We start from the raw sequence: 22,723 nt of genomic DNA on the forward strand, positions 1-22,723 counted from the left end.
AAATTAATGCAGCTTTGCCTTATAATATGGTTCATGCATGATATCGTTATTTTGGTTAAATACTGAACCGCCTTTCTCTTAGAGTGAAACTAAGCAAATAGGGACAAGGCTATAAAAACTCTATTTGTGCAAATCCACGTCTGGGATAGTTTCTTCATCAGCAATCCAAAAATTATCAATTTAAAAAACACAAGAAATTGTATCGATTTATTACACAGCGGAAAAAAAATTGAAGATCAAATGAAGTACACAAATCTAACAACTGATTTCATATTATTAACTAATTAGACAGATTATTAATGATAGATTGTTGAAGTGGAACACTAAGAGATCTACTCGACAGAATTTTTATTTCGTTAACTCCTGATACGAGGATGACCATAGCATGAACATGACCGAACTGCGCATAACCATTGTGTTATATGTATTAATAGATATGTAAGAGAGAAATTTACTCTGTGCATGGTCTTTAATACAAATTTTATGTCTGAACCAAAATGAAATTGTGATCAATCGATTAAAATGAACATTATTGGAAATTTTGGAAGTTATTAAATATCGTTCAAACTCTATGCAATCTTAATATGGAGTTTAATTGAACCTTATTATTATATTTTTTAAACTTTATTAAATGATATTAGGGTTCAACCTAAACGTGGAACCTTATTATATATCAACGATGGAATAATTTTTTTGTGTGGAATGGATTACTTAAGATTATTTCGCTAAAAGGCAGTTATTAATGAAGACCTAAATTATTATTTTAGCAAAAGATGAAAAAAAACTGTTAAACTAATGGTGGTCAATGCGGTGATATTATGTGCTTCATAGAAGATAAAACATTCAAGAAACTTACTTTAAAAAAATATTTTTTTGAAAACTTTCAGCCAAATTAAAAACATTATCTTTGTTGCGCACTGATACATCAGAAGCTGTTTATAAATCATCTTTTTTCGTTGAAAAACTCCATTTTTGATGTTTTATAGGATACTTTCAGAGTAATTTAACTTAAAATTCTGAATATTTTCACTAATTTTTACTTCCCAACCAATATAATATCTAAATTCCATCCATTTTTTTCGAGTTCCGTTTTTCAATTTAGTTTCCGAGTCCAATTTTATTATTTTATACAATCTCTCATTTGAGAAATCTTCTAGATTTTACATCTTGAAAGATTTTTCATATTCGTCGTGACCTCTATCGTGTTCCAAAATGCTTTCTAAAAATCTGTACCAGAAAAAAACACCTTGCATACTATGGAATAATATTCTAATGCGATAATAAAATCTCATAAAACATATTTAAACTTATACGTTAATCATTAAGTAATATTTAACATATTATAATTCGATGTCATTTAATCCACTAGAGAAATACGAAAAAAAACTGCCTGTAAACTTTTTATTTTATTTGAGAAAAAAAAGAGATTTGTTAAAAGAGAAAATTATGGAGCGCAAAGTAAAATTTCAGAAAGCTATTAAATCCCAAAATTATGCGAGATTGCACAATGTAAAAAATGTAATGTAATATCTCTTCGAATATGATGTTGAACAACTAAAAAATTGTATGAAGAAAAGCTTTATTTTTGGTTAACATCAAATCAAGCTTTCACAGACAATTTAAGGGGTGTAATTTAAATCTAAACACTTATGGAATAAGCTTACACAAAACACTCGTCTCTAGATTGTTTATATTTGAATACAAGTCGACAAGAGTTGGTAGAAGTCTCATATTAATCAAAACATAAGATCTCTGTTAAAATATATGCATGTATGTTTTTAGTTGTGTAATAAGGATAATTATATTTCAATTTTTTAAATCTTTTTGAACTAACTATACTAAGTGATTTTTATCATATATAATTTCTACCTGCTTACGTTCTGTTAAGCCTATTTCCAATTTGTCTTTGTATTCTCTCTGCACTGCACGTATGTTTGATTTACGAATTAGTTTAATTTTAAAAATGTGTGGTTCCTAATTAATACTTCTCATTCTAAATTTTCGAAATTAATGATTCTTACTTGGCATTATCGTAAAAATAAACTTTGCTGACACTTATCTTACTGTAAATATAAATTTTTGTGCTACTAAATACAAAAAAAAGAAGAAGAAAAAAAGAAAGAAAGAAGAAAAAGAGTGGTGGCGGCCTCTAAATAGTGCACAAGAACATTTTTTGTGGTGAGATACACGAAAACTTTTTACAGAGTAGAAAAAAAGGACTTCTACAATTCTACTTGGTTGTTATTTTGCAAAAATAAAACATATGCAATACTTTTTATGACATGAGAAAAATCGAAAAATAATTATGAAAATTCACCTTAGATTATTGATAGGTGTTGCAATTAGGTACTAGCAAAGCGAGAAGAAGTGATTATGCCTAACCATGCGATTTTAGTCAGATTTAAATGAATACCTGTAAACAACGCGACGTCACGCGTGTGTGTCGAACCTGATTGGCTACTGAATCGATAAATGCTAGGATTAACATATGATGACGTAACTTGCAGGTATCCAATTGGTAAAATCGAAAAGAAAGAAATACTTAATAGTAGATCTATTAATTTCCGTGTGCTTATTGTACATTTTTAGTAAGGTATATAAAATGAGAGTTTTTTCAAAAATGAGTTAAACACAAAATGAATTTTTATCGCTTCACACCAATTCCTGGCATATGCCTGTAAACATTGGGTATTCTATTTTTTCAAAAATGAAGTAAAAAAGTACGCACTTTTAGGGTCGCAAATGAGTATTTCAGTGAAAGTAAAACAAAACTGCTATCAAATTAAATGAATCTCTCATGAGAAAGGTGAAATCGAAAAAATCAAACACCTGTATAATTATGGACTATTCTACATAAAAAAAAAAAAGTTGAAAGCCTAAACTGAAGCTATGTAAATTCTAAAATCAAAACAATAATTTATCATAAAATCATGTCAGCTTCAAATTTAGGGGTTTGAAACTTTTTGGAACTTGCTTAATATGCAATATTAATCGCAATATAATTGCAGTCATATTTTTTAATTTGAAGTATGAGCGTAATTAATTTTTAATTATTATTCTTATTGATAGTAGCATATTATTATAAAAATGATTTTGTTTCAATTTTATCATAGTTCATTCAAATTATTATGTAAGAAAAAACAGTACCCAATTTAATATATATGCAATTAAGTGTGATTAATGAAGGGTCTGTAAATATGGTACTGTAATACAAGCAATATATGAAATAATAGGCGTGTAGCCTAAATTAGTATATGCTTCATTGAGTGTTTTAATATGGAAACATATTAAACAAAATTATAAGTCAAATACTCAAAATTTATCACTTTAATTGTAATGAATTCGACTATTCACTAATTGAATTAAACTGAGAGTGTAAAAAAAATAGAAGTAAAACAAAATTATTTGTTAAAAACAAAAAGTTTTCTAATAATCAAAATACAGAAGTAAATATCATGACTTCAATCACTTTGCTCCAAATCGATTGAATGGTTGGCGTATCCGAAAAATGCGTCAAGTAATTCTGATTAGCCGCCAAGTCAGCCAATCAAATCGAGAGCTCTATTTCCGAAGATGGCTTTGAGAAGAAAAAAATGAAAGGAAAACAATGAAAGGGGGTGGAAATCATCGGATATGAAGACACCGATCAGTTTCTTCCACGGCGATTTTCGCCTTGAATTACTAGGGTTGCCGGACGAATTCTTTTCTTATTAAAATAATGCTCTTCGCCAAACATACGCCAATAGCATTTTTTAGGATTAATAAGAAAAGTTTAAGAAAATAATATTAAGTAAACCTTTATAAAATTTTTAGTTCAAACATAATTTAGAATATCTATAAATTTAAAAACTCCATGTGATTATGTTTGTTTCGATTAAAAGTACAGAAGAATATCGAAACCATCTGTTAAAAAGAAGAATAAATAAATATTGCATATTATGCAGAAAAAAATAATAAATTTTTAATTCGTTCACCTACAAATTATAAATAAGACACTGTCAAAAATATGACTGAAATTGATCCATAATCAAATTGCCCAGAAAATTAAAACTTCATTATATAATGCCATACTTGTACTAAAATATAGTTCTGTTATTCAGATTAAGACCTTATTAAAGTAATATTTTTAAGATAATATTTTTCAAAATACCGATTCTGCAAGTAGTTAAGAATGCTCTATCCGAGTCCCCACGGTTATTATCGAATCAATTTTATAACCGTCGTTGAACAACGAACCCAATTTTTTGGGTTTGCGACTACTAATGTTCAACTTCGTAGCCTTGTAATTTTGAACCCAATCCAGAAGATAAGGGGACTCCTGGATCAAGCATTGGAAGAAATTTGCCTTCGTAGAGGACTTTTTGATAAAACTAATTCGCATTTGCGTTACATTGAGAGAAAAACCATGAAAACCTCCCACGGTTAGCCTTACGGAAAGGGGACTCTAAATCATGATCCGTCTACCATTGAGGATATTTTTATGTAAGGGCTGTGGTTGGTGCAAGGCGGATGCGGAATTCGTATCAGCCAGTCATGGGGATTCGAACTCGGCTCACCTTATTGGAAGGCGAAAGCTCTATCCCCTGAATCATCTCGGCTCCAATCGAATTAATTAGTGAGAAAAGCGAGATGAAAAAAAACCAAACCAATTAAGCTTCTAAGTTAAATAGAGAAGAATTGAAAGATGATTTTGTGATCTCATCTGTCAAACAAACTGGTTTTGTTGTTGATTCGATAGACTCTTTAGATGACTCAACTAATTTCGATGGCATTTTTCATATTCGACAAGCATTCTAAACTGTACATTAAGGGTGTTCCTAAAAGAACACTCTGTATAAGAAAACGGTATAAATACGAAATAATGGTAATGTAGGGAAGCAACAAAATATCTTACTCAATTTTTTAAGGCTAAATTTATTTTACAGTTTTATTCAATCAGCATCCTAATACTAGTTTTGAAGAATAAGGAATTGAATTTTGTTTCAAAAATATACATGCTCATATTTTTTCCTTTATGTAAATAATGTTAATAAAAACAAATCTACGTATTTATGTATTCTATATACTGCTGTGTAACTGAAAAAAAACAACGTAAGTTCTTCACGATAAATTTCGAGAAAAGTAGTTTGACAGCTATTTTCTTTATATTGCTAATGCTATTAACGCTAACACAGAATTTTAAAGAACTAATAAAACAAAAAAAAATTTTTTGAAAAACTCTTTTTGCATTATTTAACTTATCATGCATAGACGCCAAATATATAAAAATTTCAATTTTGAATTTTTTGTCGCTTGCGATGATTTTTCAATTGCACGGTAGTATAACTATGATTTTTAAAATATTTTTTTAAAATCTATGTATTGATATTAGGATTGCATCAGATCTATAATTCGCATTTTAATAATAATATAAACATTGAAACTGTTCACCTCCATTAAGAATTTTTTTTCCTTCTTATTTCATTCTCTTACATTTCAAGTCTATTTGTGGGGGTGTAAAAGAGTATCCCCTTTCATCTACACCCTCAACAACGCATTATTCTACACTTGCAGAACAGAAATGACATTAGAACCTTCCTGCAGGAAAAGAGGGGTTACAAGGGGTAAGGGGGTCGGAAGAAACAAGGGGTTCTGCTAATAGTGGTCGTTGCCATTCCTCTCCCCTCTGCTCTCTATCTCTCCCACACTTTCACTCCCTTCTTCACTCTTTAAGGGATCACATTTGTTTTGGCGCCTGTAAAGTTCGCTCACCGGCAGAATAACACTGACAATTCGCCCTAGCGCGTGGAATCGACGCCCCCTCGCGGCCGTCGAAGTTGACTTTCGCGGGTGAATCCGAATTCTTGGTGCGTTGTTTCGACTTCTCCGCGCGGAAACTTTCTACGCTCTTCTGTCTGTCAACAGGTAAAGTTTTATATCATCCATTAGTTTTTATTTCATTCGATTAGTTCAGATAATTTATATTCGATTTTATTTACTCCTTAAAATGAAAAACATATTGATTGAAAGTAAAATGTTACATAAAGAAAAAAAATTGTGACATTTTCTATTTTTTACGAGGATTTTTCCGAGTGGACAAAACTGTTTTGCTTCAGTTTTTATTTCATGTTTCGAATTTATGTTTTCGACATGAAAAAAAATGTCATTTATTTATTTGTTTTGTTTATTTTCCCTCTTTAATCTTCAAATCTTTTTTTTTTCGCGTTTATTTATTTTTAGTTACGTATACTTTGTCATTCGTAGGAAGGGGAAAAAATGAATAAAGCACAAGTAAAGTACAGAAATGGGCATACTATAGTTTCAGTTCTCTAAACAAGAGCTTTAAGGCCCATTCCATAGTGACGTGTGTGACATTCGGAGTCACTTTACAATGTTTTACAATAAAAATACCCTCTCCTAAAATTGATGGGAAAAGCTTGTTAATATGGATTTGTTATGCATGAGTGACAGGACATTTTAGTGTAAAAAGCATTTAGTTTTAGTTTTTGCTTTAAATAGAAAACGACTTTAAAGTCATGTGACGTGTGTGACGATTTTGTAAGGAAAATTTTCAGGTTGATCTGCAAATTAAATTTTTTCTGTGATTTATATTGATATATAATATTTATTTTAATTTAAATGGGTAATAGATACTTCATATAATTTCTATCAATCACTGTTTTATTATTTCAAGTCATGCATATTTAATTAAAAAATANGGAATCGACGCCCCCTCGCGGCCGTCGAAGTTGACTTTCGCGGGTGAATCCGAATTCTTGGTGCGTTGTTTCGACTTCTCCGCGCGGAAACTTTCTACGCTCTTCTGTCTGTCAACAGGTAAAGTTTTATATCATCCATTAGTTTTTATTTCATTCGATTAGTTCAGGAAATTTATATTCGATTTTATTTGCTCTTTAAAAATGAAAAACGAATTGATTGAAAATAAAATGTTACCTGAAAAAAAAAATCAAGTGACATTTTCATTTTCTATTTTTTACTAGGATTTTCCGAGTGGACAAAACTGTTTTGCTTCAGTTTTTATTTCATGTTTCGAATGACATTTGTATTTCGAAAATGTCATTTATTTATTTGTTTTGTTTATTTTCCACCCTTAATCTTCAAATCTTTTCCTTCCGCGTTTATATATTTTCAGCTACGCATACTTTCTCATTCGTAGGAAGAGGAAAAAAGTGAATAAAGTACAGAAATGGGCATACTATAGCTTCAGTTCTCTAAACAAGAACTTTAAACACTATTCAAACTCTGAGAAGAACACTAATTTGCGCATGTGTTTAACGGCGTTACGACACTCATTTGGTGTTTAGACACTGAGGAAGTTTCTTGTTCAGATGACCAAAACTGTAGTATGCCCATTCCTGTACTTCATTTTTGCTTTATCCATGTTGTTTTTTGCTATAGTCTACGTAGCACTAAGTATACCCTATCCTTCTTTTCGATTGCTCATTCTTGTTGCATGCCATTTATGTTTTTCGGTTTTTAAATTGGGTAATCGTTATTTTAATTATCATTAAACTGTATACAAAATAATGATTATTGGCTAAGCAATTTTTCTTTCACTTACATTATGTTAATTCCAGAGAAAATAAGTATTTTTCATCTTAATTCTCCTCCTGAAGCATGAATAATGAATTTTTATTTACTTTCGAAGCTAATTTCAAAATTAAATATAATTTTTAATGCCAGTTCTTTATTCTTTCCTTTAATTCTATGAATAAAAAGGAAATCATATTTCATTTATTTAAAATTTCCCACTAAGTTACACGCCTTACGTGATTCATGGCTTAAGGCTTATAGTATTCTCTTGACTGAATAATTTTTGTGAGGGGGTGGGGTGTACTTGCTTTGCTCTGGTGAAGTTTTAGTTATACTTTTGGAGTATTAAAATTTAATTAAAAATACTTTTAAGCGTTTTCATACAATAAAATAAATGGTTTCAGATTTCTCCCTTTGTCTCTTAAAAGCTATTATGTAGATAGTTAGCAGATATATTTCGTTAAAAAAAAGAATTTTTCGACAATCATTACAGTATAATATTTTTTTCCGTTTGTTTCATTAGTTTCCTTTATGTTTTAAAAAAAACTACTTTTAAATCATGAAAATTAATAATGTGTATAGAAAGTTCTTTTTACAAACTGAAAGTCAATAATATTATTGCAACTTTATTGTATAGTATTATTTTTTTTTTAAATATGGATTGTAAGTGCATTTTAGAATCTTAAATAAGTAACATATTCAAAAAGAATATCGTTCTTAAATCTGAGATACCGAGGCAAAGCGGATTATTAATTTTAAGCAACCGTTTAGTTATTATTTATAATTAAGTTTTTTATTTCTTTGAAAACTAAATCTGGGATTTAATATTTATAATCAAATATGAGAAGAATTAAATTACATTATTATGTGGTTGTACTTGAAACATACGGCAAATTAACACGGCATCATGATTCAACCGGCACTAATATTTTAACAGTTATTCTTAGAACCAGTAATGTTTTCAGGCTAGAATAAAGTAATTTTGAAACAACTGTTTTGCCAATAAATAATTTAATAATAGTATTAAATAGAGCCATAAGCGAAATCCGATTACTTAAAGAATTTTTATTTAGGGGATTTCATTGTGTAAAAAATTCAGAAATTTATTATCATTCATAACAAATTCAAAAAATCAGCAATAAAAAAACTTCTAGTATGAGTCTTATTCATTTGTTTAAGCAATTTATCTCAATTAAAATCAATGCATGCTAATAAATAAATGCTTTTTTATAAATCACTATTGGCACACGAAAACTATTTCTACTTATAATCATTTACCAAAATATTTAAATAGTCAACCCGAATGTAAAAAATTTTAATGAAGTATTTTCAAATATCTTTTTAAAAAATTATAAGTGGTTTATTCTGCTTTTTCTATTTTAATTTACAACAAAGAGAGTAATGTTACATTTATTGCGAAGCAACAATATTCTTTAATTACGAGTTAAATGAAATTTTTAAATATTGTTAACCACTTTTTTAAAACCAAACGGAATTCGAGTTAACAGACTCTAAAATGATATTACATGAGTTTTTGAAAACTAGTTTGAAACCGTTGCCATTAAACCATTGCGTGGAATTTGTGGTGTTTTAAGCATATTGTGGTGTTTTAAAGTATTTGGTTTAAATTTAGGCTATTTAGGTTTTAATATGTTACTACTTATAAAATGGATATGTTTAGTATGATATTATGACTATTAGATTAAGTAAAATAATTACCGCTTTAAAAATTTTTTTGAAAGAAATGCACCAGAACAAGTAAATTAAGTTGAAATTTAAATTCAATTTATATCTTAAAATCTGATCATGACTCTTTTCTTTCAAGAAAATAAATTTCCTTTAAGCTAATTAGTAAAATGCAATTTCATTTGGTAAATTACAACAAAAAAATCACATTATTGTTTCTCAACTTGAATAATAGCTTAATAACGAAATTATTATTAAAACTTTATTTAAAGTTAGTTTCAAACAAACAAGGTTCCAATATAATTTTATGTTTTGAGCAACTTTTTTGAATATTTATTTTTTAAGCAGCTTTTTTTAATCTTTATTTTCTTTATGATAACCATTTAAAAAAATAAAACATGCTTTGTTCTTCTGATTGAGGTTGCAGATTTAGGACTCAAAAATTTTAAAAAGTCCCCCCCCCCAAATCCGATAAGGAGCTTATAAGAATTATTTTCAACTCTACTTGTTTAATTAATATATTTATCCTATTCTATTAGGATATTTTTGTAGATAAATTACGCTGAAAAAATAATTAAAATCCAAAATTTAATCTTATTAACTTGTGAACCAATTTTTCCTTTTACTTGAGAAGTTCGTATTTAAACATCATTTAGTAATCTATTTCCTATTCATAATTTATAACAATAAATTTAAAACTCTACTTTAATACTTTAAAATCAACAATTAAAATTTTTTTATTTTTTTATCACTTTGAGTTAAGTGATCACGCAGCTCCTGCCTCAATCAGCTGGCGCAGCTCGCATTCATAGCTGAAAGTTGGGGGTCATGAGTTCGTTCCTGCCCACTAGAACTTGTTGCTGTTTTCGCAACAACATGCAGGTTAAATCTGTCGCATTTAAAGACTTTCTAATTGTACCGTATGAAAGTTTAGAGAGAAGTGTTAATAGCTCGGGTACAAATCATGTCGACTGAAATGATCAAAATTACTTTCCGTTCCACCATGGAAATTAAAAGTTTAACCGAGAAGAATAAGCTAGCTGTTTAGTCATTGCAGAGACTCGATATGTTATTGTTTGTTAGTGGAATTTATAATTTAAATAGCAGAAAAAATACCGTTTTTTAAAGACATTATGAAAATTAGATAGTTCAAATTATTTGGGAATACTAAATACTAATATATTTGTAAAATGCTAACATGCCGCATAAAAGATTTATGCATTCATAATTTCTATAAGAAATATATTAAACTAAAAAATTGATTTATAATTTCTATAAAAAATATATATCAAAAAAAGTGATTTAAGTTAGAAAAAAAAAGAATCACATGGTTTTATTAAAAGAAAAGAAAAACTGTACTGATCCTATAAAAATCAAGTTTTCAGAATTTTAAATTTGAACTCTCTTTTAATAAAAACCCTAAAAACCCTTTTTAACGGTAATAGTGTATAAATTTTGCAAAATTTGAGAACAAAATTTAACTTATCGCTTACAAGCACTTCATTAATATAGTGGTTTTAAAATCTCTAATAAAACATATTTTGTTTTCTTTTTATGTTTTACCTTTAATATATGGTCAATAATGGAATTGTTATCAAGCTTTCATGAGCAAAGTTATTATGCAAATCAATAACCACATCCTATTTATTTTAAGATGTCCTTCAAACTTTTAATCGTGCAATTTCAATAATTTTTAGAGAAATCCAAAGACATGAGTTAGCTGCGTTTTAATATTTGTTTTAATATTTTTGCTATAATACTATTTTTGGAAATAAGAAATATGTTCCACTTAGGCTTAAATATTACATACAGAAAAAAAACGCTCTTCTTAATAAACTCATAAATATTTTTATTTGAAGGTTTACTGATAGTTCCAAACGATGTTTTCATTAGGAATTCAAAGCAACTAAGAGGGTAACCTTAAGATGCGTTAAAGTCAACAAAAACAGTGACGATGAATTTACCCCCTCCAATTTTTATAGCTTCCGGGGTAAAAGTCAGAACATCCTGTGGGAAAATGTGAGATTTACGAATGGAAAATATGGGACATGTGAGAAAATCGACGACAGGAAAGCAATTTACAGCAAACATGGCTGTTCTTCATGATTGCAAAGTGAATAATATGCGACTTGTGCACTTTCCGATCGTCAGGTCATATAAGGTGAAAAAATACTTTGTCTCATGTTACAACGTTTCTTCTTTTTGAATTGAATTGGCTTAGATTTAACAGAACAAAATTCAAGAATTGGAAGGATTTTTTTTCTTTTATCATAATAAGCAAATAACGGCATGCAACAAAAAATTTGCAACATGAAACTACTATGAAAAACTCGATATAACATGTGCAACAAATTATAATTTCGCTATTACGACAAATTTTCAAACAACCGTCAAAATACTAATATTAAAGATACAAAACTTGCGTGTCTTTAACGAGTTAAAAATGTAAGCCTTACAACGACAACAAAATGTTTAGGGAAATATAATTTTCTGTGGTTTAAGTGATTACATGAAAAATTATACTAAATTGCAAAAGCTTGATGGTCAAACGTTCCTGACGTAGTCTGCAGAATTGAACGCAGTCTGCTCTAGATGTCAAAATAAAAGAAAAAGCGGTACAAGAAGAAAAGAATTTTTGTAAAATTGCCACACTGTATGGTAATGACATTTTTTTTAGAAAAAAAAGCTTAATTTTGGTATTAAAAACCGAATTATACGGTATTTGAACCATTCATTACATAATTTTTCAGTTCATATGGTAACGACTTACAGTAAATTCTGGTTTTCAAAATTATACTTCTTATTACAACACACTTAGTAAAAAATACAAAAACTGAAAAGTAAATTTAACCGAATAAATAGTTTTAATGCCATGTATCATGATAAAATTACAACTTTTACCAAAATCATTACCAAAGCGTTTCGGTAAAAATTACCGGACCTTTTGGTGTTTTATAGAACCAGAAACGCGGTAGATTTTATCATATTCCGGTAGGTTTAACCATACTTTTTTTCTAAATGCAAATATGCTTATTTCGTTTTTTAATCTTTCTATTGCTATTTTGACGTTAACTATTTGTATTTTCTTATAATGACAAGCTTACTATAGCGACAATTTAATCTGATGTTATGAATCATCGTAGTAACGAACTTGTATAGTATATGAAATTTAGGAGTGTATTGAACCACAATAATGTAATAGGGTTCTAAATTTAGTCAAATTTATTCGGTGCTAATTTATTCTTCTGGGTTAGTTTACCCAGATAATATGATATGATCTTAATGGAAAGAGTGCTCAATTAAAAAAACTTAATAATCCTACGACAAATTTAAACGACTGTCAGGTTTAAATGTAAGGCACCATACGAATCACTATGATTTTAAGTACAGAAATATTTTGTAATATGTGTTACTTAAAAGCGGAACTATGGATAACAAAAAATGTTTCATACTAAGTGTGGTCATTCCATTAGTATCACATTCAAAATTTTTAGATACATTATAATTTCAAAATGAAATTCAAGTATGAACTACAGCAGAAATATCTTAAAATAGTAACAATTTTTTCAGATACGTTGATTTAAATATGAACAACTTGTTATATACATCAAAAACACTTATGGTTTATTTTTCTGATTTTGACGTTGAAGCACTTTCTTAAAAAGCTTTTTAAATGTTTTCTTCCCTTAGAATTCGCATTATTGACTAGTTTTTTTTTTTTTTTTGGAACAATTTTACATTTTTTTATACAAAGCATTATTTCTTAATCTCTCATTTGGATCATTTTAATTTTCGTTAAAAATACAATGTTGACATTTGAATTATTTGCTTTTCTTAAGGTAAATTATTTTTTATAAAAAAAAGAGCTTCAACAACTTTAAACTTCAAAGTTTTTAATCTTCTCGAATTGTCCTGAAAGTAAAACCCTTCAGATCTCAAGAATTTTTGCTAGTTAATTTCTGTTCAAAGGAAATAAAAATCAGTTTCTTTAATATACTGAGTAATAAAATATCCCCTAAAAAATGTGGTTCCTTCGTCATCTTTTTTTTTCTTTTTTGAGAATAAAGGTACCGTAAAGGATTCAATTTTAAGTTATGTTATATTTTTGATTAGGTTATCTATTTAACTATAGAGCTATTATAATTAAATAACTCTACAACTAATCATATGTTCTATTAAGTGGTGCTTGTTGAAACTAGAAAACTCTTTAAATATGAAAAACTTTGACTAAAAACATTATTTTTCAAAAAGGGTGTTTTAAAGTTAACTAGTTTTAGAGACGATATTTATTCCTACGATATTTACGTAGAAAAAAATAAGGTAATACCGCGTATCTAAGATTCGAAGAACGTTGTTCAGCCTAGAAACTGCAGTTTAATCAAGATGTTCATTGTTTAGTAGTGTGCTTAATAAATAATTCCTGAAAAATCATGGATAGTTATACTTTCTTTTTAAATTACTTTTTTAGATAAAGTCAAATCACCCCGGTACACCTGTTAATTCTATGAGACATTTAGAAATGCTGGAATATTCCATTTAAAAATACTCGATTTTGTATGACAATTTAAGTAAATTATGCATGTAATTTACAAGTGATGTAGTCATGTAGTTATTTTCTTCCTCCGCTACACTACACTCTTTGTTGGCCCAGTACAAACTCACATCAAGGGAAGGTGCCGAAACCTGGTTGTACCCGATCTTACCCCGAGAGCAGAGGGTATCGAAACTTTACAAGACAGTGCTATTATTGAGCAAATTCCTAATTTTTTGTTAAGGGTTTGAATCTTAAGTGAACGTAAAATAAGTTTTAATAAAAATAATTTTCGCAACTGTAATGGTCTATATATAACTGAACTCAGTGGCGTGACAGCCCATAGAGGGCCAAGGCCTACTCAGTTTTCTTGACTTTGGGCTCTGGGATGCAGGAGCCGATGTTCCACTTAGTTGGTCAGCCTAACGTAGAACCCCCAGTGCTTAGTTCCCAAACGTGCTTGGTACTCATTTATCGACCCACTGAAGGGATGAAAGGCTGAGTCACCCTTGCCGGCCCGAGGATCGAACCCAGGACCTACTTTTCGCAACTGTAATGATCAATATATAAGACTAGTTTAGAAACTAAAGAATATTAGAGAGTTGACATAGCAAAGCAAACATTTCTACAAAGGTGCCATGAATTAATCAATAACGCGCCAATATGGTAGGTCTCTTTTTTTGACTAGTAAATTGTAATTCAGAATTTTTCAGCTAGATAACACAACTAATTTCGAGACAATTGAGGTACTTGTCTCACATTACTACTCAGTCTTTCCTATCAGTATTATTCATTTACAAAATAAAGTTTTACATAAAAAAATCAATGCGTTTTTACGCATTTTATTTTGAATTAACTTAAAATTTTAGAAATCTGTTTTCTAGGAAAATCGCTAACGTTGCTTAACGTTTAAGCAAAAAAATTACCTTTCAATTTAAAATACATAAAAACAATATGTTACCTCATATTTTATTTGTAAATTGAATGAAAATTTTAAAAAATACTTTTACTACAAAGTTTCTCAGAACAAAAAAGGAACAGGAACTATTTCTTTAAAATAATTTAACAATTAATGGTCAATTAGTTTAACAAAAACACAAAAATTATTTACTCTTGTGTTAGAAATGCCATAAGCACAAACGAGGCAAATGATTAGCAAGGTATCAATCATTAACAAATCATGAACTAAACAAGACAAATAATAAGTATTTAATCAATGAAAGGCGTTATTAAATTAACAACTATAGCACCCATTACTGCAGAATTAGCAACCATACTGTATTAAAACTCTTTATTATGTCATGTTTCAAATTAATTAGTAGTTTAAAGTTATAGAAACAATAAATACATGTTGGCTTCAAGTTCAGAAAATAGTTTGCTTGAAAAATATATTAAGAAAAACACAAAATCTATTTACTCTCAAGACAGAAATTCCACAAACACGAAAGAGATGAATAATAATCATTTAGTTAATCAAAAGCATTATTAAATTAAGAGAATTAGCAACCACAACTACATTGAAGCTCTTTATTGATTAATGAAGCAAAGAGCAATAAGGTAAATTTGTCAGATAATTGAAAGGAAAATGCATATGTAATTCGAAATGATACAACTCATTTTGCGGAAATAGCATTCATCAGACAATTTCCTATCAATCTCTGCATTATTTACCATAAACATTTCGCGTTCGTTATTGCAGACCTTTAAGGATGTTGTTACTCGAATCATTTCGCTCAGCAAACCCAATAATGTTATTAATTATTCGGCTTAATTTGATGTGGCATTTAATCGTTTTACCAAGGAAACGCTTGATAAGATTTGAAATTCATTTATCTAAGAAGCGTTTATTGTTTACTGAATGTTATTATGTCAGATTAATTACAATTCTCTGTTCTTTTAATAAAAAATTGAATTGAAATNTCTATTTTCTTGGAAAATTACTAACGTTGCTAAACGTTTAAACAAAAAATTTACCTTACAATTTAAAATGCATAAAAACAGTAAGTTTCCTCATATTTTATTTGTAAATTGAATGAAAATTTTGAAAAAATAGTTTTATTTAAAATTTTCAGAACAGAAAAGTCGCAACTATTTCTTTAATATAATTTAACAATTAAAGATAAATTAGTCTAACAAAAACCTAAAAAACCTAAACCTCTTGTGTTAGAAATGCCATAAACATAAACGAGGCAAATAATAAGTAAAATATAAATCATTAACAAGGCAAGGCAAATAAGAAGTATTTATTCAATCAAAAACGCTATTAAATTAGCAACTATTGCACCCATAACTCCAGAAATAGCAACCATAATTGCATTGAAACTCTTTATTATGTCATGTTGCAAATTAATCAGTAGTTTAAAGTTTCAGAAACAATAAATACATGTTGGCAAAAATATCAAGTTCAGAAAATAGTTCACTTGAAAAATTTATTAACAAAAACACAAAATCTATTTACCATTAAGACAGAAATTCCACAAGAGATGAATAATAATCATTTAGTTAATCAAAAGCATTATTAAATTAAGAGAATTAGCAACCACAACTACATTGAAGCTCTTTATTGATTAATGAAGCAAAGAGCAATAAGGTAAATTTGTCAGATAATTGAAAGGAAAATGCATATGTAATTCGAAATGATACAACTCATTTTGCGGAAATAGCATTCATCAGACAATTTCCTATCAATCTCTGCATTATTTACCATAAACATTTCGCGTTCGTTATTGCAGACCTTTAAGGATGTTGTTACTCGAATCATTTCGCTCAGCAAACCCAATAATGTTATTAATTATTCGGCTTAATTTGATGTGGCATTTAATCGTTTTACCAAGGAAACGCTTGATAAGATTTGAAATTCATTTATCTAAGAAGCGTTTATTGTTTACTGAATGTTATTATGTCAGATTAATTACAATTCTCTGTTCTTTTAATAAAAAATTGAATTGAAATAAAAATTAAATACTAAATTAGATTTTTCCTACTTTTTTTATTGTAGTTACACAAAGAAAAAAAATTTTGGTAAAATTATCGTACTGTATAGTAATGACATTTCTGGTAAGGGAAAAAAACATAATTTTGGTTAATATATTCAAAATATATTGTATTTAAACCATTCATTTGGTAATTTGTTTTATTCATATGGTGAAGGTTAATATGGCTTTCGGATCAGAAATTGTTGCCATTTCGCTGCTCTCTAAGAGAAATATCCGCCAGTTTTTTTTCTTCATGCTTTAGGGTTATAGTGGAAACACTTTTTCTCTAGGCCTTTAATATTAAAGTAAAACTCCGTAATCATTTTTGTAAACGCCACAAGTTTACATTTACTATTTACTTTCAGTACAGCATAAACATTACGTGTAAAATAATTTGTAACTCAAAAAAGGCCATGAAATTATTTTATTTTACGTAAGAAATTAAAACTGAATACTTAATGTTTGCTCTTGAAAAGAATATGACCTTTTTGTCATTTTGTTTTTGAATTTTGATCGAAATTAAGTATATTCAGGCATTTTTTTATAACAGCATTCTACAGCAATAGTTTGTAGTCGTTGTTAAATTTTTTGAACAATAGCTTATATATTTTTATTAGAAAAGTATAAAACAAGGTTTTTTTGTTTATTTAATTTAGTCTTTATTATTTTAAGAGCTTTGGTAATGATTTTGACAAAATTAACAATAAAATATGGTTTTATAACATGTGATAAAATTTGGTAAATGTGGTAAAATTTGGTAATTTCATCGTGACACCTTAGAGCAAGACATAAAAACCATTTATTTGGTAAAAAGAAATTTCTCTTTGTATTTTTTACTAAATGTGTGGTAATAAGAACTAAAAGAAATCAAGAGAAACATAGACCAAGAAAAAATTCCTTTTCAATTTAAAAATAATGAATGCGTAAAAAATTATTTTTAAATTTTGTGTTTGAACATAATTATTGATCAAAAAAGTTAATTTCTCTGATAAAATTATTTTAATTTGTTTTCACCAAAAACAAGGAATTGCGTTATGCCGTAAGTTTTATCGTTAAATGCCCTAATGTTTCATCCCACTTTCGAAATTCAAATTTGAATTTATTTTTAAAACATAAATAATAAAATTTATTTTTGAAGCATTATAGTTAATGTTACTATTCATTTAAACTCCTTATCAAGCAAAAAAAAAATTTTTTTACCCTTAAAAAATGAAAAGTATAAATAAAAGTATGGCCCGAAGTTATGAAGGTTTTAATCAATAAGATATTTTAGATGATTCTAAACAATCACTATTATATCACAAATATTAACAATAAACTATAATAAAATCACTTAAAGTAGTGACTTCAATTTTAAAAAAGAAATCATCTGTTTTAAAACCAATAGTAATATTTTAAACGTAAATTATAAATCATATTTAGACTATTGCAGATATTCATATGAAAATAATGAAATACTTTTGAAATTCTTCAAACTACTTACTTGAATTAATATAATTTTAAGAGTAGCGCATATTTAGAAGAAAAAAAACATATTTGTTAATCACGAAGAAGTTTTTTACTAAACATCATTAATGGCTTTTACGAAACACGAATAAAATACTGAAACTCATGAAATAAATACAAGGCGAACATCAATTAACTAATACAAAAGCTTACCTTCAATTTATTTTCTTATTTTACTTATTTATCTTTATTTATAAGTCACTGGCAATTTATTTCTTATGATTAATATTTCGTTTGAAATGGGTTCTTGTAATTCGATTTTCAGTAATGTCTTGTAAGGTGAATTACCTTCCATCGAAAGTTCTTGTAATAAGCAAATAGAAAAAGTTATTTAGATTTATAATTTTCTCCCTGCGTTATTTGACTTCTGCTGCCATCTTTCTAAAAACCGTGGGAAATTAATTTCGCGACTCAAGTTGTTATTTCCGTTATTACCTGCAAACGATTTTTTTTTTATCAAAAGAAAAATTCATTATTGCTGATGGATTGCTATCGTCTGTTCCATTTCATTATTTCTTTTTCATTTGAAAAAAAAAAATTTATTGCTGCCAAATTACTATCATATTCATAATATAAATCTCAATTACGAGATATTTTGTGAGAAAATTGATTATGGTCATAATTAGAGTTTCCTCTGCTAAACAGAGCAATAAAAAAGTTTATTTCTATAATTAATTCAGGAATATGTTTTTTAAAAATCGTTTGATATCGTTCTTTTCTCAGACAGTTTATATCTTCATACATATGAAAATAATATCAAAATTAAATTTTTAAAGAAATATGTTTTTGAGCATTAAAATTGATTCTAATAATCAGGATTATAATGCATACTAATTTAAGTTTAATTTTTTTTCTTATATTTTGTAATTTTCAGTGATTTGATATTAAATTGAGTGTGCTATTTTGGATAAATTGCTATCGTCTGTTTCCTTCCAAAATTTTTTTTTATTTAAAAATATTTTTTTATAGATATTTTGTATAGATATTATATTCATAAGCTAACTATCTCTCTTGCTATATTATGAAAATTTATTAAATAGTATCTCTACCTCATAAATTGATAAATATTGAACTTTTAATTCTTAAATTTAGTTATATATTTTTAAACGCCGCTTGATATCGTTCTTTTCCTAACAGTTTGAGACTATATAGATCATATGTTAGTTGTAAAAAAGTAAATAAATAAGCAAAAATAAGTTTCTAACTTATAATTTTGGTAAAGCAATTAAATTAAATTAAGCATTTCATTCAGTTTAATTTATTTAAATTTCAAACTATTTATTTCCTACGATTTCGTTATTTCAGATCATTTGATAATTAAAAAAATACGCACAATTTTGAACAAATTGCTGTCGGTTTCATTTATATATTTAAAAATTTTTTTTATTACTAATTGCCAATTTTATATCGTTAACCATTTATTCTTTTCCCAAACATAATGCATGCTTATTTCAGGATAATTTTAATTTTATTTCCTTTGAAATAGTCTCTTGAATAATAATTCTGATTTAATTTTTCCACTCATGTGGTAACGGTTAACCGAAAAATTCCGGTTTTCAAAATTATAGTTCTTATTACCACAGATTTAATAAAAAATACAAGACAGAAAAATAAATTTTACAGAGTGCCATGTCCTAAGGTGCCATGATAAAATTACCACATTTTCCAAATTTTATCACATGTTATAAAACCATATTTTTTCATTAATTTTACCAAAATCATTACCGAAGCATCCGATAAAAATTATCGAGATTTTTGGTGTTCCCATAGATCCAAAAACATGATAATTTTTACCATATTCTTGCAGTTTTGTCCATAATTTTTTTTCTCAGTGTGTTTTCTACTTTATTCATTTTTATGCGACGCTTTAATAGAAATCTTTGATTAAATTAAGGATCCAAAATGTAAATGGTATTTTTTAAAAAATTATATACTGCAGACTAGGATAAACAGACCTTAAGTATAAAATAAAAGCAACGAGATAATTGTTTCATGGTTTTCTTCTTAAGTAGTGAGTATCTGAGTTTCATTCCAAAAGTTGTGCAACAAGTATCCCAGTCTAAATAACCGTATGTTTTAGATAACTTTTTTAAGTATTTAAAATTCTAGAAAGCAATTTTTATGTAATTCTAATTCTAAGAAAAAAGTGTACCAGAATACAAAACTACCAGAATAAGATAAAATTTACCATTTATCTGGCTTAATGGAAAACCAAAAAGCACGGTAATTTTTACCAAAGCTCTTTTGTCATGACTTTCGGTAAAATTAACATTGAAATATGGTTTTATTATCATTCTTTTTGTCAGTAAATTTGGAAAATGTAAAATTTAATAAGTTTATTATACTTTAGAGCATGAAGTAACCATTTAATCGGTTAAATTTTCTTTTCAGTTTTTACTTTTACTAAATGTGGGAAGAACTGTAATTTTGAAAACCAGCATTCTTGGAATATCGTTATCATACGAACGGAAAAATTACCAAATGACTTATCATAAAACATCGTATTTTTGGTTTTATTTCCAGAATTATGGAATTTTTTTTACCAAAAATGTCATTGTCATGCAAGTACGGAAATTTTACTAGAAATATTTTCTCCATGAACCAAAAATAAGAATGCCTAATTTCCTATACATAAATTTATAAAATGTAACATTAAAAGTAAGTGCAAAAACATCTTATTTAAATTAAATAATATTCTGCGAAACTCGGGTACAAATTTGAGATGTTATGGATAAAACAAAAAAAGATTAAAAGTTAAGTTATTGGGTCTATGTTTTTGTTAAAATCTCACATAATTTATTTTGCCGAAAGAATACCGATTTTAGTTTTACCCTGAAACCGAATTTCTCTTTCATTAGAATTTTTCAAAATAATTTTAAACTCGACTTTCATACTTTTTTTTAAAACAATATTATTTTAGCCTTTATAAACAACTGAAAGATACATAAACAGATTAAAATATACTTTAAAAAGTTTTCCTTTCATAGGAAGTAATTATTTCTATTAACTCTTCGTTACAAATTCTTTTGAGACTCATTTTGCTGTGAAAAAGACGTTGTGGCGATAATTTTTGCAGCCAAAATACACTTGAGAATTGAAAAGTGGGATGTTTGAATGCTTTTGAACCAAAAACAGCCAAAACAGTCATCTCCATTTCAGCCAACGCCAACCTACTGTTCCCGAACTTTAATATCATTATTATCTCCATTTTCCCAGTTACTTGTGATATCAGCGAAATAGAATTAGAAGAAAAAGAAAGTCCATTTAAGTAAACGGAAATGAACCGTATAAGAAAAAGGTTCTTGGTTCTATTCTAAACTCATAAAACGTTCTTTTTTTCCCCTCCTTTTGTTCTGTTTGAAGGTGACGATTTCCGCAGTTGATAAAAATACCATCCCCATTAAAGCAAAATCGTAATTGGCTTACAAAGACGCAGTCTTTTTTGTTGTAAATAATAAGATTATTACTAAACACTTTTCAGATATGTTTTCTGAGAGCATCCACGTATAAGTTCTAGAATTTTTAAATATCTATTTGATACATTTTCAAAAAGTGTTTGAATAATTACTGAAGAAAAATTGTTCAGTGTGTTAAGCTGTAAAATAGATTCACACATTCGATGCGGATTTTTTTTTTTTAATATAAATATCTAAATACATATTGAAACTAAAATATAGTTCTGAGACAGATTAATTGACTGCAGAAGTCAAAGGAAACATACAATTTTTAAAAAAAAAAACGGCTTAATATGAGACTGTTTGTTGAAAATTAAACAATTATGGAATAATATTTTTATGTATGCAAACACATACATATAAGCATGAACTCTTTTTCTGCAAGTTTTCAATAGTAAAACTGTTTTTCGTTTGTTTAGAAAATACTAATTATGGTTTTATACCACGCTCAGACGGATTTGTTATAAGCTATAGATTCACAAAAGTTAAAGTTAGGTGTAATAACTTTTTTACACCCTATTAGAAGTAGTACACTCTTAGAAAAATCGATTAAATGTTTAACTATAGTAGTAATACTTTAAACCATTTAACGATGCAAATTTCTTGCTGTATTAATAAGGTGTTAACTTGTACCATGTTCAAATGAACTATAAATACACCAGTTAAGTTGATCTGTCCCGTCTTGATAATTATGGCAAATTTACTGAATGTTAAATTATAATACGGTACAAATTTTGCGTAACCTCAATAAGGTACAACATTTAATCATGTTTCCTTTCTAGTTGAACCATTTAAGTTATGAAATTAATTTATTTTGACGAAATATTAATGATTAATCTTAACGTCAACGTATTATTAGACCGGTATTTCCGACCAAGATAGTGCAAGTTTGCTGCAATCTTAGAAAGGTCATAGTTTAAACTATACTTCCGCTCAAGCTGAACCATAAATAACCGGTTAAGTTGATTTGCGCTAACTTGACCATTATGACAAATTAATCCGATGTTTAATTTAAACATAATACGATGCAAATTTCA

The 22,723-nt window shown here is 27.8% G+C and overlaps 1 protein-coding gene across 3 annotated transcripts in view; it reads left to right on the plus strand.

Annotated features, from left to right (window-relative positions):
* The window catches only part of LOC107438880 (homeobox protein cut), a 195,416-nt gene that overhangs the window by 99,717 nt on the left and 72,976 nt on the right, over window positions 1–22,723 (plus strand). The window contains exon 1 of one of the 3 annotated variants that reach the window (XM_071185701.1): window positions 5,684–5,904. The exons of the other annotated variants lie outside the window; for them this stretch is intronic. The gene's annotated coding sequence lies outside the window, so the exon portion shown is untranslated. Of the gene's footprint in view, window positions 1–5,683; window positions 5,905–22,723 lie in introns of those variants that run through there. 3 annotated transcript variants of the gene reach the window in all.

Source organism: Parasteatoda tepidariorum, chromosome 9 (genome assembly GCF_043381705.1).
Source record: "Parasteatoda tepidariorum isolate YZ-2023 chromosome 9, CAS_Ptep_4.0, whole genome shotgun sequence".
NCBI lineage: Eukaryota > Metazoa > Arthropoda > Arachnida > Araneae > Theridiidae > Parasteatoda > Parasteatoda tepidariorum.